Here is a 12,816-nt window from a genome sequence, read left to right on the forward strand (position 1 = left end):
CCCACTGTCATACTCTCCACACTTCTCTCCTATACATAGTACCCACTGTCATACCCTACACACTCCTCTCCTGTACATAGTGCCCACTGTCATACCCTCCACACTCCTCTCCTATACATAGCGCCCACTGTCATACCCTTCACACTCCTCTCCTGTACATAGTGCCTGCTGTCATACACTTCTCTCCTGTACTTAGTGCCCACTGTCGCACCCTCCACACTCCTCTCCTGTACATACTGCTCACTGTCATACCCTCCACACTCCTCTCCTATACATAGTGCCCACTGTCATACCCTCCACACTCCTCTCCTATACATAGTGTTCACTGTCATACCCTCCACACTCCTCTCCTATACATAGAGCCCACTATCATACCGTCTACATTCCTCTCCTGTACATACTGCCCACTGTCATACCCTCCACACTCCTCTCCTGTACATACTGCCCCATCATACCCTCCACACTTCTCTCTGGTACGTACTACCCTCTGTCATACCCCCACACTCTTCCTGTACATACTGCCCATTGTCATACCCTTCACACTCCTCTCCTGTACATAGTGCTTTTTTCCGTACCCTTTGTACTCCTCTCCTGTACATAGTGCCCACTGTTAGACCCTCCACATTCCTCTCCCTCACCTGCACATACTTCCTACTTATATACTGTCCATACTCCTCCCCTATGTCGCTTACCCACAAAAACAGTTCTTTAAAATTATACTGAATACCCTCAATGTTACCAGCTCTAGAATGGAGACACTTTTGTTAGTTCAACTAAAGGAAATATCAGTTCTCATATTTGTTCTGCCCCATTATTAGTACTCATTTAATTTTGTGATTACTACTATGATGTATAGAGGAACATCGGGGATCTCAGCTACTCTAAATATAGCACTTATATAAAAAAGTGGCCCTGAAAATATTTTTTAAATGTTGGCAACTGTGCACTTAGGCACTGCCCAAGGGCCACCGTCCACCGGGTCAGTAGGGGGCCCCATGAGAGGCTCCTGGGATCCTGTGATAATAAAGCGGTAGTAAACTTTCCTGACATTACTACTTTTTAGAGGCCCTGGGGTAGGTTATGCCACAATGTACAAGTATGCACAGCATATTAGCACATTAGTGTACACTTAAATTTTCAGACTGAGCCCTCCAGTGCTGCGCTGCGATGAATCAGGCGGGGCCTGGGCGCTTCCATCTTCACCCGGTCTTCCTTCTGGGTTCTGTGCCTTTGGTCACTTGCCTTGGCTGGGCTGCGTTCATGTCATTCCCACGCATTTATTTATTATTTATTACACCCCATTCACACCTCCGCGACAAAACGCCCGACGCCGGCCGCTCGTGCCGCTGGAGGGGAGAATTCCCATTGCTGTCTATGAGATGGTTCACATCTCATAGACGCCGTACACCTGCGGCATGAAAAAAAGTCCCGGACCCTTTTTTTCAGGCGGCATTGGCGTTCGGCCATACAAAGCAATAGGAAGGATTTGTAAAAAAAAAGTTACACTATTCGCGGCAAAATACGCCGCGTACGCGGCGTTACTTGTCGCGGAGGTGTGAATGCAGCCTAAAAGGCCCCACCAAAATCCTCAGCACCAGGCCCATGATGTTCTTAATCTGGCCCTGCCTCTAGTGTAAGTTTTTTTTTATTTGTCTCCCTTGTAAGTATGACGTATCACCTTTCTGCATTTAGTAATGATGTTTATATTATTATATATACCCTGTAATTATATTGAAGCTTAATTTTAACATCCACAAAGTATATGTAGTTAATCATAGCAAACACTAATATATTTGTATTTTTTTTTTTATTATTTACTCTGGACAAAATGGGGAATTTGGATTCAATGAGTAACACCGTTTCCTTTCAAGTAACTTGGGGGTTTTGCGTGACCAACTCTGTATAATTGACAACATTCATGATTTTAATGGGAGTGTCCATTGTGCTTCCTGAAAGGATCGAGGTTTGTCAATAATGTATTTGACAAGTCCGAATATGGCCATACTGATACAAATTTTAACTGACTGGAATTTAATCAAATAGGCTCCCTATTAGTTTGCAGTTTTCATAGAGTTGATACTTTGACTCCTGTTCAGGGGCAGATAAAAGGTGGCAATCCAAAAACGCACAATAAATTGTGCATACAGTGCCTTGAAAAAGTATTCGTACCCCTTGAAATTTTCCACATTTTGTCATTTTAAAACCAAAGACGTAACTTTATTTTATTGGGATTTTATGTGACAGAGCAACACAAGATGGCACTTAATTGTGAAGTGGAAGGAAAATGATAAATGGTTTTCATTTTTTTTTACAAATAAATATGTGAAAATTATGGCTTGCATTTGTATTCAGCCCCCTCAGTCAATACTTTGTAGAACCACCCATTTACAGCAACAAGTCTTTTTGGATATTTCTATACCAGCTTTAGAAAATCTAGAGAGTGAGATATTTGCTCATTCTTCTTTACAAATTAGCGCAAGCTCTGTAAGATTGGATGGAGAGAGTCTGTGAACAGCAATTTCCAAGTCTTGCCACAGATTCTCAATTGGATTTAGATCTGGACTGTGACTGGGCTATTATAATGCTGCATACACACGGTCGGAATTTGCGACAAGAAAAGTTTGATGTGAGCTTTTGGTTGGAAATTCCGACCGTGTAGGCTCCATCGGACTTTTTCTTTCGGAATTTCCGAAAGAAAAAATTTGAGAGCTGGTTCTTTTCTTGTCGGAAATTTCAATCGTCTGTATGCAATTCCGACGCGCAAAAAAACATGCATGCTCGGAATCAATTTAACGCATGCTCGGAATCATTGAACTTCGTTTTTCTCGTCTCGTTGTAGTGTTGTACGTCACCACATTCTTGACGGTCGGAATTTTGTGTGACCGTGTGTATGCAACACAAGTTTGAGCCAGCATTCCTTTGGAAAAAAATCCACGGTTTTCTTGTCGGAATTTTCGATCGTGTGTACACGGCATAACACATGAAAATGCTTTGATCTAATCCATTCCATTGTAGCTCTGGCTGTATATTTAGAGTTGTTGTCCTGCTGGAAGGTGAACCTCTGCACTAGTCTCAAGTCTTTTGCAGACTCTAAGGCCCCGTACACACGGTCGGACAAAACTGATGAGAATGGACCGAGGTTCAGTTTCATCGGTCCAAACCGACCGTGTGTATAGCCCATCGGTCTGTTTTCCCTCGGTCCAAAATTGTAAAACATGCTTCAAAACCGAACCGATGGGCCGCTGCCCGATCGGTCCAAACCGATGGTTAGTACCGAAAAGCATTGGTTCAAAACCCGCGCATGCTCAGAATCAAGTCGACGCATGCTTGGAAGCATTGAACTTCGTTTTATTCAGCACGTTGTGTGTTTGACGTCACCGCGTTCTGACCCAATCGGTTTTTGGAATGATGGTGTGTACGCACATCAGACCATCAGGCCACTTCAGCGGTGAACCGATGATAACGGCCCGTCGGACCATTCTCATCGGTTTGGAACGACCGTGTGTACGGGGCCTAACAGGTTTTCTTTTAAGTGGAAAAATGGGTATTACCGCGCTATCAAAGAGAATAGGGGGGGGGGGGGGTGAGGGTTTACAGCTGCGGCACTGAAAGGTGTATCAAACCATAAAATAATAGCAAAGAAAATAGCGCTGCGCTGTAGGTGGGGGATGGGAGAGGTGTGTAGAGGAAGTAAAATGGTCTGTATGTGATAATAGCACTACAAACAATATAGCATCAAAGGATAATCAGTGAACTGGTTGACAGAAGTAAATCACTTCTATGCATAAGTGCTAATAGAAAACTTCATGAGCTCTATATAATGAAGTGAAAGAAAACAATAAATAAGTGATGAAAAATACAATTATAGATATACAGTGTGCGTCACACAACACCCAAGTGGCTGGGATAAGCTAAGCTGAAAAGTCCATGCAGCAGAGCTTAATATTAGAAACGAGAATATAAATAATAATCAAAAGTCCAAAAATGAAATCCAAAGTAGGGAGTGCTGGTGTAGATCCCAACATGTAAGGTGAGAGAAAAGGATGGATATCCAGTAATCCCTTCAGGGTGAATGAGGATGTCCCCTTACCTTACTGCAGAGGAAGTCACGCATAGTGACGAATACACGTAAGAGTCCACCGAGAGGTACCGGAGGTGACGTTGGCGAACTATTTTCCTTTGTTTATATGCCTGTTTTTACCTTTTACCATGTGAGTATCCGTTTGTATTCTTTCTGCTAAATAAATTTTAAAAACGGTATCACACTATTGGTGCTTTATCCCTCTGGGTGCGAGTCATTGGCCATCCTGAGACGTGACCACCAAGAGGGACCTGTGTTTCCTTGAATCAGAGCCTATCTGGATAACCACCTTTACAGATACGTTTGGCAAGTTTACTTGGACCTATATGCTGTTACCTTACAGCAGTAAGGTAAGGGGACATCCTCATTCACCCTGAAGGGATTACTGGATATCCATCCTTTTCTCTCACCTTACATGTTGGGATCTACACCAGCACTCCCTACTTTGGATTTCATTTTTGGACTTTTGATTATTATTTATATTCTCGTTTCTAATATTAAGCTCTGCTGCATGGACTTTTCAGCTTAGCTTATCCCAGCCACTTGGGTGTTGTGTGACGCACACTGTATATCTATAATTGTATTTTTCATCACTTATTTATTGTTTTCTTTCACTTCATTATATAGAGCTCATGAAGTTTTCTATTAGCACTTATGCATAGAAGTGATTTACTTCTGTCAACCAGTTCACTGATTATCCTTTGATGCTATATTGTTTGTAGTGCTATTATCACATACAGACCATTTTACTTCCTCTACACACCTCTCCCATCCCCCACCTACAGCGCAGCGCTATTTTCTTTGCTATTAGGTTTTCTTTTAAGAATGCCCTGTATTTGGCTCCATACCTCTTCCCATCAACATAGGGCTTCTCGCAAACAGCAAATTGGACTTCTTATGGCTTTCGTTCAACAATGATTTTCTTCTTGCCACTCTTCAACAAAGGCCAGATTTGTGGAATGCAAAACTAATAGTTGTCCTTTGGACAGCTTATCCCACCTGAGCTGTGGATCTCTGCAGCTCCTCCAGAGTTACCATGGGCGTCTTGGCTGCTTCTCTGATTAATGCTCTCCTTGCCCCGCCTGTCAGTTTATGTAGACGGACATGTCTTGGTAGGTTTGCAGTTGTGGAATAATCGTTCCATTTTCAGATGATGGATTGAACAGTGCTCCATGAGATGTTCAAAACTTGGGATATTTTTTTTATAACCTAACCCTACTTTAAACGTCTTCACAACTTTATCTGGTCTGGTGTGTATCTTGGCCTTCATGATGCTGTTTGTTCACCAAGGTTCTCTAACAAACTGCTGAGGGCTTCACAGAACAACTGTATTTATACTGAGAATAAATTACACAGAGGTGGGCTTTATTTACTAATTTCATGATTTCCGAAGACAATTGGTTCATCTAGATTTTAGTTAGGGGTATCAGAGTAAAGAAGGCTGAATACTTATGCACGCCACACGTTTCAGATATTTATTTTTAAAAAAGTTGGAAAACCATTTATCATTTTCCTTCCACTTCACAATTATGTGCCGCTCTGTGTTGGTCCATCACATAAAATCCCAATAAAATACATTTATGTTTTTGGTTGTAACATGACAAAATGTGGAAAATTTCAAGGGGAATGAATACTTTTTCAAGGCACTGTAAGGACCTTCCAGGCTTTGTAGCCAGTAGGGCGGAGGTTGTGGCTGGGATTTCTAGTAGAGAAAACTTAGCCAGAAGATGGGGAGTTATGAGTAAGTAAGGGCCCATTCTAACTACCTTGTATAACAGTAACACATGCGCCATTCACTGCTCCAAATCCTTAGCATATAGCTCTGGTCCCTCTCCACGCTGGGCATTGGCTTTAGGAGCTCATCCTGCTCAGCACATATAATAAAAATGAAGGACAAAACCATACTTTCATAATATCTTACCATGAAGTTTTATCAAAGCAGTTGGCTGGCTTCCACCATAGTCCCCACCCTAAGCTACGTCTCTCCTAGAGGGCATGGCGTAGGACTGGTCTGGGACTATGTTAGATGCCAACTGCTTTGATTAAACTTCATGGTGAGACTTTATGAAAGTAAAGCTTTGTCCTTCATAGTAACACATGCACTGCAACATGATGCATTACAGTGTGCTGCACTACTACATTCTATTCACGTTAAATCTGCCCCAGTACAAAATAAATCACTACTTTTTAACCACACCTGCTGTGGTAACAAGCATGTCTACAAGCATGTGGTACAGTGCATCCGGAAAGTATTCACAGCACTTTTGTTTATGCTACAGCCTTTTTACAAAATTGATTAAATTCATTACTTTCCTAAAAATTCTACAAAAAATATCAAATAATGACTGTGACAGATTTCGGATTCCACGGCTGGGCACCTCAGCCAGACCTGTGTCTCCTGTCCTCCAAGCGCACTCGCAGCCTGCAGACTCGCCATGACCAGCCCTTAACCCCTCAATCACGAGAAAAGCCACACAGGTGCTGAGGGTTAAACATACATAGCATAAAACTCTTTATTAACCACTTCCAGACCTTAGGTGTTTTTCAGATTTGGTGTTTGCAAGACTAAAACAGTTTTTTTCTGCTAGAAAATTACTTAAAACCCCCAAACATTATATATGTATTTTTTCTAACACCCTAGAGAATAAAATAGTGGTCATTGCAATACTTTTTGTCACACCGTATTTGCGCAGCAGTCTTTTTGGAAAAAAATCACTTTTTTGAATTAAAAAATAAGACAACAATAAATTTGGCCCAATTTTTTTTATATATTGTGAAAGATAATGTTACTCCGAGTAAAATGATACCCAACATGTCACGCTTAAAAATTGCGCCCGCTCGTGGCATGGCGTCAAACTTTTACCCTTAAAAATCTCGATAGGCGATGTTTAAAAAATTCTAGAGATTGCATTTTTTGAGCTACAGAGTAGACCTAGGGCTAGAATTATTGCTCTCGCTCTAACGATCGCGGCGATACCTCACTTGTGTGATTTGAACACTGTTTTCATATGCGGGCGCTACTCGCATATGGGTTCGCTTCTGCGCGCAAGCTCGTCGGGACGGGGCGCTTTAAAAAAATATTTTTTGCTTTTCTTATTTATTTTTATTTATTTTATTACTTTTTACACTGAAAAAATAAAAATAAAAAAAATGATCACTTTTATTCCTATTATAAGGAATGTAAACATCCCTTGTAATAGAAAAAAGCATGACAGGTCCTCTTAAATATGAGATCTGGGGTCAAAAAGACCTCAGATCTCATATTTAGACTAAAATGCAAAAAAAAAAAAAAAAATTTAAACTGTCATTTTTTCAAATGACAAAAAAAAAAATTGTCTCTTTAAGAGGCTGGGCGGGACTGACGTTTTGACGTCACTTCCGCCCAGCAGAGCTATGGGGACGGGCGAAGGAGATTTTTCCTTCAGTCTCGTCCCCGCTCAGCTGCCGAACGGTCCCGATCGCCTCCGCCGCTACCGACAGCTCCGGTAAGCGGCGGAGGGCGCGGGAGAGCGGCGGGAGCCCCTCTCCCGCCACCGATAACGGCGATCTCGCGGCGAATCCGCCGCGGAGACCGCCGTTATCGTGTACCAGACCGCACACACTAAAGATCGATACCTCGGTTGTGGCAGCAGCTGCTGCCGTTACCGAGATATCAATCTTTAAAAATAGGACGTACATCGTCGTTCGCAGGTCTGGAAGTGGTTAAAGCGGGAGTTCACCCATAAAACAATTTTTCCCCTTAGATGGATGCTAGATGTTTTGTCTAGGGGAATCGGCTAGTTGTTTTAAAATATGAGCTGTACTTACCGTTTTCGAGATGCATCTTCTCCGTCGCTTCCGGGTATGGGTCTCGGGAGCGGGCGTTCCTTCTTGATTGACAGTCTTCCGAGAGGCTTCCAACGGTCGCATCCATCGCGTCACTAGTAGCCGAAAGAAGCCGAACTTCGGTGCGGCTCTATACTGCGCCTGCGCACCGACGTTCGGCTTCTTTCGGAAAATCGTGACGCGATGGATGCGACCGTCGGAAGCATCTCGGAAGACTGTCAATCAAAATAGGAACGCCCAGTCCTGCAGCCCATACCCGGAAGCGGCGGAGAAGATGCATCTCGTAAACGGTAAGTACAGCTCATATTTTAAAACAACTAGCCGATTCCCCTAGACAAAACGAGCATCCATCTAGCATCCATCTAAGGGGAAAAAGTGTTATGTACGGGTGAACCCCCGCTTTAAGTACCAAACATACACGTTTAAACACAGTTAGGGACACTCCCCTTAGCCTTGTCATAGAGGGGGTAGGGGACGAGGAAGAACCAATGGAAACTCAACACTTGTATATTCAAACAACTGCAGTTGAAACACATAAAGGGATTATGATAAGCAGGCAGCCCCTCCTTACACATCCCCTGCTGAGATGTGTCTCCAGACCTTTTGTCTACATGCCATGACCCAACACAACAAGAAGAGGGGGAGAAGGGATGTAGCATTACATTGCATTACATTATCTCAATACCATTTTGTCCCCAAGTCTCATAGTCCCACTCTTTGGGAATACCACCATCTTGTATATGCCTTTATCAGCTAAAAGTACATTGTTTGTGGAATAAAAGTATATATTTAGCCCAGCCGGGCCAATAGTTTTAGGTAGCCGGAAAACAACTCCATGAGCCCAGCCACAGATACCGCGTTCACCCAGTTCCAATGAACCGGCGACCGTGGACACAAATGTCTGGACTTGGCATCTTCTCCAGGTGGTGGGAGACAGCAAATAGCCCTCCAAATCTCACATTCTCTGCTGGGCCATAGTCTGTGGGTAGGTGACGAGCCCACAGCCCCTTCCAAAACACACAGTGACAGTGGGTTCTGTCACATTTCTCCCCTTTTAAAAACAGACTAATCAGGTCCCTGACCCTCGACTGGTCTGATCCTGCGTTAGTCACAATTTCCCATCCCAGGCAAACTGGAAAAGGAAAAGTATGACTCTAGCACTGGGGAGCAAAACCGCACATAACATACTGAGGGCTGGGCAGGGGCCAGCAGCACTCTGCCCCATAGCCAGCACTTCTGCTGGGGGGATAAACACTGGGGTAATGTCCAAGTGCTGGGAAAACATCCCTCAGACTCCCTGGATCTGAGGGTGGGCAGAGGCCAGCAGCGCTCTTCTTTGTAGCCATCACTTCTGCTGGGGCACCGCATGCGATACTCTGGACTTGCTGCAGATCACCATTTACCATCCTTCCAGCGCACGTTTCAATTCCCCCTTCTGAGACCTTTATGCTATTAGTCTTGCTGCCTGGGGAACCTCCGGTGCATAACGGAAGTCTAGCACTCGCAGTGCCCTTTATATCATCTGCGCTTCTTCCATTGCGGTTAAGATGGGAAAACGTAGGGGCACCCCTGGCCCCATTTTCTCCGCATCTTTGTGACTATCCGCTATTTCTCCCGGACAGTCCCAGGCAATGGGAGCCATGTCGGGCTGCTGATCACCGTTAAACAGCCGATTGTAGGCAATCTAGAGCTCCCATTCCTGCTCAACCATTAACTCCAATTCCTCCAGGTCATACGCCTCTTCTGGGAGGTCCAGCACCTCATCTCGGAAGTGCAGGATGTCTTCCAGCCGCCACTCCTCATCGCTGCCAAAGTCTGGGCCTCCGTAGCCAACGCCTTCTGTCAGGCTGCCATCTGCTGTACCTGGCCACAGTTGAGCTGCGAACCACCGGAGGGCGTCCAGCCTCATCTCCTCCCTGACCAATCTTCTGAGCTCCGTCTTCCACTCATCCACTCAGGAACACCTCTCGCGCATGGTACTGCGTCCTGACATTCAGCCAATCTGTACTAAGCTTTACCTAAGCCTATTTGTTGAACTGTAACTTTCTGTTTACTATTGATTGCTCTATAGAATCAAAGCATTGGCAGCAAACTCCTAATCTCTTTCCTATACTGTATCACAAAATTGGTTAAATCTATACCATCAAGAGAGCTCACGTGTCCCTCACAATTCATGTGCATAGTTTTCTGATTCATTGTACCAAATTAGTGCTTACACACGTCTGATCACGTAGAAGAATTTTAATTTGTAAACTCTGGTAAACAGAGCCTCACAGAAACTGCTGTACCGTAATGCTTTTCATTTTGCATTCAGTGTGTCTTCTTATGATTACAGAACACCTCGGCGGAAAGTGACCAAATAAGGACTCATTGTTTGTCATTTACAGTTAGTACGAGTACTGGTCGCAGCCAGTTCTTCACTCAACTAGAAGAAATCTGCAATTTTTTTCCCCAACAGAAAAAAAAATGTAATCATTCCACAAGATTATGTTCACTATAAGGGCTTGTTCACAGTAGCTAGCAACTGTCAGTTTCATATCTGGGGAGGGGGGTGGGGGTAGTGATGCACGTTTAAGCACATTTCATCACATCATACTGTTTACTGTATTTTTATTTATTTTTTACTTTGTTTGAAGTTTCTCATAGGGGGAGATCAACTAAGGCTGTACATAGACGGAGCAAATTTCTTTTGCGCAATCACAGTTTTGACAAGGGAACCCCCTCCTGAATAATATTGTTCTCCTGGCAGAGTTGGATGGGTGTGGGAAGCCGCTCCTGCCAGGAGAACATATAACGCTTGCAATAATTGCATTTAAAAATCCCGCAGGCTAGTTGTACACAAGTTGATCGATCGACCAGTCAACTTGGGTACATTCAGCCTGCCCATACATGGTTGGAAACTTGATTGAACACCCTCTATGGCCGGCTTAAAACTGGTGCAGCCAGAATCTGGTGCAGCTGTGCATATTAATCAATAATAATTGATCTTTTAACTTCAACTTGTTCAATTTCAAAGCTTTGACAACAAAAAAAAGAAGCTGATTGGTTACTATGCACAACTGCACCAGATTCTGTGCGCTCCAATTTTAGTAAATCTCCCCCATTCATGTCTATGCACAGCAGTATGGTGAAATGTGGTGCCATCCACTGCCCTGTGGAAAAATGCAGCATGTCTGCATTTTTCCTGCATTGGATCACATCACACATCACATTGTTATAGTGCAAACAGGGCACATTTTTTTTCTATGTTCCCTTGCAGTAACGGCTATTAATCCACTGTGGAAAAATTCATGCTAAGCCCTTAGGGCCAGATCCACAGAACAATTACGCCGGCGTATCTCTTGATTCGCCGCGTAATTTCAAATTTTGCACGTCGTATCTTTGTTTTGTATCTACAAAACAAGATACAACGGCATCTCGGATGGATCCGACAGGCGTACGTCTTAGTACGCCGTCGGATCTTAAGGTGCAAACTTTCGGCGGCCGCTAGGTGGCGTTTCCGTCGATTTCCTCGTCGAGTATGCAAATTAGCTAGTTACGGCGATCCACGAACGTACGTCCGGCCGGCGCATTTTTTTTATGTCGTTTGCGTTCGGATTTTTACGACGTATAGTTAAACATGCTATTATGAGGCGTACTCAATGTTAAGCATGGCCGTCGATCCCGCCTCGCATTTTGAATTTTTTACGTCGTTTGCGTAAGTCGTTCGCGAATAGGGATTTGTGTAGAATGACGTCACTCGTCGTAAGCATTGGCTTGTTCTGGTTTCATTTCGAGCATGCGCACTGGGATACCCCCACGGACGGCGCATGCGCAGTTAAAAAAAAACGTTGTTTACATCGGGTCACGACGTATTTGCATAAAACACGCCCCCATCACATCTATTTGAATTCCGCGCCCTTACGCCGCCAAAGATACTCTACGCCGCCGTAGCTTACGGCGCGAATTCTTTGAGGATTCGAAAAAAAAATAATAAGTTACGGCCGCGGCATATAAAAAATATGTAGAAGAATACATATTAGCCTAAATTTATGAATTTACTCCGGCGTATTTTCAAATTTGCCGCGTCGTATCTTAATTTGTGATTCACAAACAAGATACAACGGCAGTTGGCTAAGATCCGACAGGCTTACGGCTTTGTACGCCTTCGGATCTTAGGCTGCAATACTTCGGCCGCCGCTGGGTGGAGTTCGTGTCTTTTCCAGCGTCGGGTATGCAAATTAGCTTTTACGGCGATCCACGAAGCTACTCGCGTGCGTTACGTCGTTTTTTCCCGTCGCAAAGTTAAGCCTGCTTTTTCATGGCTTTTGTACCTGAATCTGGCCCCTTGTTTGTTTTTTCAAAATTGTCTGCTTTTTTTGTTTATAGTGCAAAAAATAAAGACCGCAGATAGATTTTGTGTACAGGATCACACGACCGCGTTATGCCAGTTACAGTAACAGTGCCGTATTACAAAAATTGGCCTGGTCATTAAGGGGGTAAATCCTTCTGGGGCTGAAGTGGTTAATAGTGTTCTGCTGTTTTTGCCATGTATCCTGGGTATTAGTAAAGTATAATAACCTCCACCGATGCAGAAATAAATTAAGATCCCACCAAGGTGGCAATCAATAAATGTGTAACAAGCAGGTGGGTCGTGGAAGGAATAGGTCAGGCTTTGCACCAGCAATACTCCAACACTCCAAATTTCCTATGTACTAGGGATTCTGTCCTCAGTACGGCAGCCAAGTGATTACATAAATTAGATGTTGTGATATACACTAGCCATGGAATTGTGTCAGCAGCAGCCCTGCATAGTCCAGTTTAGGATGACCACACACATTACAATCTGGTTGTGCCAGCTTTAAACAATCTTGTATGGTGTTGTAGGCAGGGCCGCTGTTAGGAATCATGGGGCCCCGTACAGCCTACCT

The sequence above is a fragment of the Rana temporaria genome, chromosome 2 (genome assembly GCF_905171775.1).
Source record: "Rana temporaria chromosome 2, aRanTem1.1, whole genome shotgun sequence".
In the NCBI taxonomy this organism is placed as follows: domain Eukaryota; kingdom Metazoa; phylum Chordata; class Amphibia; order Anura; family Ranidae; genus Rana; species Rana temporaria.